Consider the following 6448-nt stretch of genomic DNA (forward strand, 5'->3'; position numbering starts at 1 on the left):
TGTAAACGATGTATCTCCCATGAAAAATGTGAATCCCGTTGTACTTTTTCTTTCTTCAAGATCTCTTCCCCAATCGCAATCTGAATAGTCAATAAGTTTGCAATCACCTCTTGATGAATAGAACATAACATCAGTGATGGTACCCTCGACATAACGGAGTATCCTCTTCGCTGCATTCAGGTGGGACTGGTCAGGAGTCTCCATGTACCTGCTGACAAGTCCAACTCCATAGAGTATGTCTGGTCTGGTCTGGTGCACGTCAAATACCTTAAGCTTCCAACCAGACTCTTGAAATATGTGGGGTCAACATCTCCTTCCTCATTCTTTCTCAATTCCAATCTCATTTCAACCGGAGTTGTCACAGGGTTGCATTTGTCCATCCCAAACTTCTTCAGTACTTCTTTTGCATAGTGGCTCTAGGAGATGAAGATTCTCTTCTCACTTTGCACGACTTCTATGCCAAGGAAATGAGCCATCTGACCAATATCCGTCATTTCGAATTCTTTGACCATGTTCTTTTTGAAAGCAGCAAACATCTCTGGATTGTTGTCGGTGAAGATCAGATCATCAACATATAGGCAGGCAATCAGCATGCTTCCGTCTGTCTTCATCTTCATGTATAGCGCATGCTCGTAGGGACACTTCTCAAATTCATTTTTCTGGAAGTAGTCATCAATCCTCATGTTCCACGCACGAGGTGCCTGCTTCAAGCCATATAGTGCTTTCTTCAGCTTGTACACTCTATCTTCTTTGCCCTTCTTCACATATCCAGGTGGTTGATCGATATAGATCTCTTCTTCTAGAAAGTCGTTCAGAAATGCTGATTTCACATCTAACTACTAAATCTTCCATCCATTTAGTGTTGATAGTAAAATTAGTAATCTAATGATTTCAAGCCTGACAACCGAGGCAAAAATTTCTCCATAATCAATCCCTTCCTTCTGCTTGTAGCCTTTGGCGACAAGTCTTGTTTTATATCTCTGAACTTCTCCTTGAGCACTCTTCTTGGTCTTATAGACCCATTTCACATCAATAGTTTTACAGCCCTCCGGGAGATTTGTCAACTCCCAAGTCTTGTTCTTCTCGATGGATTGAATCTCCTCATCCATCGCTTTTCTCTATTTTTCTTATTCGTTAGCTTCCTAAAAGCTAACGAGGTCGCTAGTCAGCAATAGACAGTATAGAGTAACATACTCTTTTATAAGTTCTGTAGTTTCATACAGATCAGCTAGATTACGAGCTCCTCTAGGCCTCATGTATGAGATTTCACGCTCAATTAGTGATGGAGATTTGAAAAGCAAGGTGTAGTTCCAAGAGGGGGGTGAATTGGGTTTTAAAATTTTCTTTTAATTCCTTTTAAGAATCCTTAAAGTTCTTTTTAACCAATTCTTAACTTGTTGTTGATTTTTCAGACTTTCAGTAAAAGCTTATTTCTCAATCACAATTTGAAAGTAAACAACCAAACCAAAATTAACACATACAGCACTTTGGCAATGTAAGAACTTAAAATGGTTTGTTTGATTATATAAGCCCTGTATATATGAAATTTGTACTTGCTGATATAAATCCCTATATTGATGGTTTTGCTTCTTCAATATGATGTGCAATATAACATCCAATCAACACAATCTCCACACTCTTCCCAATATTTAGAACTCAACTAAACTCTCAGTTAATTTATCTTTGGGATGTTAACTAAGTAACGTACTCCTGTATGGTTTTCGCAAAATATGGTATAACCAACGTACTCCCTTTCGGTTTCCGCAACTCAAATCAAAATTAGACTTCAAGTTTACTTGATTTCTAAATTATGTAGTTTGTATGATTTAGATATTCAAAACATCCACCCAATTGTATATGTACAGGAGTAAGACCAGAATTTTTATGAGGTTCGGCTTATACCCAGCCTACGTCCTCGCCTTTAGTAAACCATCAAAGGATTCACTACACATGTTCCTTTAACGGGCGGAACAAACCTTTACAACACTTCTTGGTTAAGGTTAGAGCCCTTCTTCTTCAAATTATGTCTCCTCATTCGGTCACTCCTTAACTAGGCTAGAGCCCGCCTCTCTAAGCAATATTCCCTTGCTTAGCCAACGATCTAAACAACCCTTGGAATCGTCAATCTACAAGATACAAATCAAATATTTGTATACAAAGAATTTGCTCCTAAAAGAGCTGATTAGTACAACAATTCATAACTATAATATACTTCAGAGTAAATAACAATATGGAAATTAACTTGAAGCTCAAGGAAGTATATCACTAGTTAATTCTTTCAATGATTGAAAGATTTGGAATTTGTAGCACAAAATTGATGAGTAAAATCAGTAAGAATTTAGTAAGCTTCGTGCAAGTTGAGAGCAAGAGAGAGCCTTGAGAATTTTAGAGCAATTGAGAGAGATTTTGAATTTTTGCAGAATTTGAATTCTTGGTGCATTGATTCAATGATCTTTGAGGCTTATTTATAGACTTGAAAAGGTATGTAACTTGATCCTCAAGTGACTTGGAGTATTTCTCAAGTTTTCACAAAGTTTGAGCCCCAAGCAACCTCATTTAAAAAATTTTATCCGTTATGAAAATTTTAAATCTGTCGTGTGACAGCTAACTGTTCATTTTTGGCAGTTGACTATCCAATTAAACCAAAGGGACAGCAAGGTGGCAATCGGCTGTCCGAACACGAAAAGACGCCTCAAAGTGCACTGGCAGTCGGCAGTCCAATTCTTGACAGTCATTTGTCCGACTGTCAACTTCGAGCATTTTTCGGTATTTTGACCATAACTTTTTCTATGTAACTCCAAATTTGACGAGCTTGGTGTCAAAAGAAATCTAAGAGAAAATCCTACAACTTTCATGTTTAACACATGTTAAAATAAGGAGGTTTTCATAGATAAAAATACACCTCAAGGAAGATGTAGAAAAAATGACAACAATTGGGAAATCCTCTTTTTGGTGCTTTTCATTCCAAAAATGATTCTAACCATTTTGAAATAATTTTTGACCTTATAAAAATATTTTCCAAGTATGTTAAAAGGTATCTAGGTCCAATAAATTAACCTAAGAGTTTCATACATCCATATTGAAATTATTTGAAGTACTTACATGAAATTTCCTATAGACTCTTTCAAATTTTCAATTTTTGAATTCCTTGAGGTCTTTATACTTGCTTCATCTTTCTTTCAACTTTCATCAAGTTCTCTTTAATCCTAATGCTCTCATGATCTTCAAGATTTATCTTTAAATTCATTTTTGAATCCATGTTTTAAGCTTCATATTGACCATCCTTCTTTGAAATATAAGCTTTCATGAATCATTTAACCTTGCATTCATCATTGAGTCCTGAAAATACATCACTTAAACAAAGCATGTTAATTTATACTTGTTTGTTAGCATCAAAACGGTATATTAAGGGATATTAAGCCTTGTAAAGCCAACAAGATTCATTCCTCTGTGGTGAACCATGTGGAGGTGTCTACAGCTCGGGAACTTATGACTCGATAGCCACTTCTCTTTTCTATGTGGGTTCTTCTCCTTCAAGCGTCAATTCCGCATCTTTGGAAGATTCAGCCTGGTCTTGGGTCGAGTTGTGAGCCATTAGCAACATTGACTCTCCATTTACATGTTCAGTTTCGAAAAGGTTAGCCTCCTCGCTAACCTTTTCTTGTTTTCGCCCTTAACACTCATTGCTATAGTGTCCGTACTTATGACAGTTGTAGCATTGAATGTTTCTTTTATCTACGTTCAGGTGGTTGTTGTATCCTCCTCTTCTTCTTTGTCCTCTGTCTTATGGAACATAGTTTTGTTGATTGAGTCCTTTAGTGGGACCTCTTCCGCCTCTGCCACTTTCTCTGGATTCAAAGTTTCTAGAATTTCTTCCACGAGATCCTCGGTCTCGTCCTCTTCCTTGCTATGACGTCCCCCCTTTTTTGTATCTATCTATAGTGAGGGACAACTTCATTTGGAGGGTTTGCTTCAGTGCTTTATCATCACTCCTTCTGTTGACTTTCTGCTCATGGGCTTAGAGGGAGCCCACAAGTTCTTCTACGGACATGGTTTCTAGATCTTTTATTTCTTCCATAGTCACAGCTATATAATCAAATTTTGAATCCAAAGATTGCAAAATTTTCTCACAAATTCTCTCGTCATTGAGAGTCTCTCCATTTCTTCTCAATTGATTCGATACTACCATAACTCGTGTATAGTACTCAGCAATAGATTCAGTAGATTTCATTTTTAAAGGTTCGAAATCACCTCACAGTGTTTGAAGACGAATCTTCTTTACTTTGTCTACACCTTTGTTTGTTCGCTGGAGAGAATCCCAAACTTATTTGGATGTCTTGTTGGAGGCGATAATTTCAAACCTGACCTCATCAAGACCTTGGTAGATTATAGACTTCGCTTTGCGATCCTTCTTTCGATCGGATCGCAAAGTCATTCTTTGAGCATCGAACATAGCTGCTTCGGCTTCTTTTGATGGGCTTTCTCTGTACCCATCTTCAATGATGTCCATGACATCCTGAGCACCTAGAAGGGCTCTCATTTGAATAAACCAGTTGTCATAATTCTCCCGAGTCAACTTTGGAATGAACGCTTGTGTAGTATCGTTAGCCATCGAGTTTAATATATCAAAAAAAGAATGATGGGAATAGATTTTGGCAAATCTGATGCTACCAATGTGTTCAGAAGGTCGAAAAACCTTAGGAATCGATTTTGGGTTGCAAAGAACCGGTTCAAAAATCATTGAACCGACTACAGAAAATTGTGGATGGTTTAAACTGGGTCGGTTTAACTTAACGGCCGTTTAACGGCGTCAGCACTTACCAATAGGGCCACATGGTCGCTTCTGCACGTGTTGGGTGTCGACGGCTAGACGCGGGTCGGAAGGCTGGTCGAGTCGTGCTCACGGGGCTAGAGTCGGGTTGTTAGTCAGGGTCTCGGATTGAGTGACCTAGTCGGATCTCACCAACCGGGCGAGGAAGAAGCGTTCGGGGCGCGTGGAGCGCGTGAAGCCAGCGATTGAAATCCTCATTGGTGTGTGCGACGCGTGGTAAGGACGCTAACTTCGCTAGAGGTGCGTGTGGAGTTTCCTGGAGTCCGTTTGAGACGTGATTTTTACCGTTAGTATAGTCTCAACGCGAATTTCACATGGTAGACTCAATTTTGGATTTTGAGCAACTTCAAATCTGGGAGAAAATTGAATTTTTCCTTTGTTTGAAATTTTTTTTGCGGATTTTGGCGTACTTGAATGCTCTGATACCACTAATGGGTGGAGGAAACACTCAATCACTGGTTGTGACTGAAACTCAGTGAGAATCTGCTACACAATAAACACTTATCAATTTATTTCAAAAACTGAATTACAGAGGAATCAAAATCACTCTTGCTTACTAGCTATTCACCCTCTACACCACATAACTACATTGCACACACACACATCTATTTATAGTAGATTCTAAATCAAAATAATCAATGATTGTGGCTGGTAGGTAAGGTTGGTGACCGCCGATCAACAAAAGCGGCTGGTCGGTAGCCATCGTTAATTTTTGTTGCCACCGTCAAATTTACTCTTCAACAGTTTCTTCACCTATCCCTTTCTTCTCTCTATATCTCTTGTGGCTACATCTTTTCTTTTCTTTTTTTCTCACTTATCTTGCAAATTAGATTTTTTTTTAATTTCCATGTAGCACTTTTTTATTGATGATACTTGTCTAGGAAATTCATGAGTTGGGAAGTAAAGTCAAAAAAATAAAAAATAAATAAATAAACAACAACAACTTCAATAGTATGAAAGGCCTATAGAGGAGAATGAAATAACCCTTAAAAAGCTCAAATACAATGCAAAAAGTGACAAATATGTGGTTGCTAATGAGATTCAAATGTTAAGAAATGAGAGGTTAAAAAAAGCACATGTATACACACACAAATATTGTATACCTCTATAGATTTGCAATGACTTTAATGTCCAAATCTCATAGTATTCAAGGTGGATTTGAAGTATCAAGTTAATCTCGAGGGAAGAAGTCAAAGTACTCTTAACGAGTGCCTATGGAACTCCAATGATTTGAGGATGGGATGTTATTTCGGCATAGAGATAGATTAAGGCCACGGTATGTAGGGTATGGGATAGTTATTCAAACTAATAATGATAATGATAATTCTGCCACAAATCCATACCACTTATATGTTAGAATTTTGTGAACTTACGTAGCCATTTTTTGTAAAATCTCTAATTAAACGAATGTCAAATATTTTGGGAGCATGGAATTTAAGGGTCTCACGGTAAGCGAACATCATATTTCAATTATGGGCCTAAAGTACCACTTTATGAGGTTTTGGTAATGAGTGGGCTTTGTTTACACAAGGAGCCCATGATGTCTAGTGTTTGCTCATGCTAGTATTTTAAGAAGGAAAGGGAGAAGCTGCCCTCACCCTAGTTCATACAATGTGA

Source organism: Malania oleifera, chromosome 8 (assembly GCF_029873635.1).
Source record: "Malania oleifera isolate guangnan ecotype guangnan chromosome 8, ASM2987363v1, whole genome shotgun sequence".
In the NCBI taxonomy this organism is placed as follows: Eukaryota; Viridiplantae; Streptophyta; class Magnoliopsida; order Santalales; family Ximeniaceae; genus Malania; species Malania oleifera.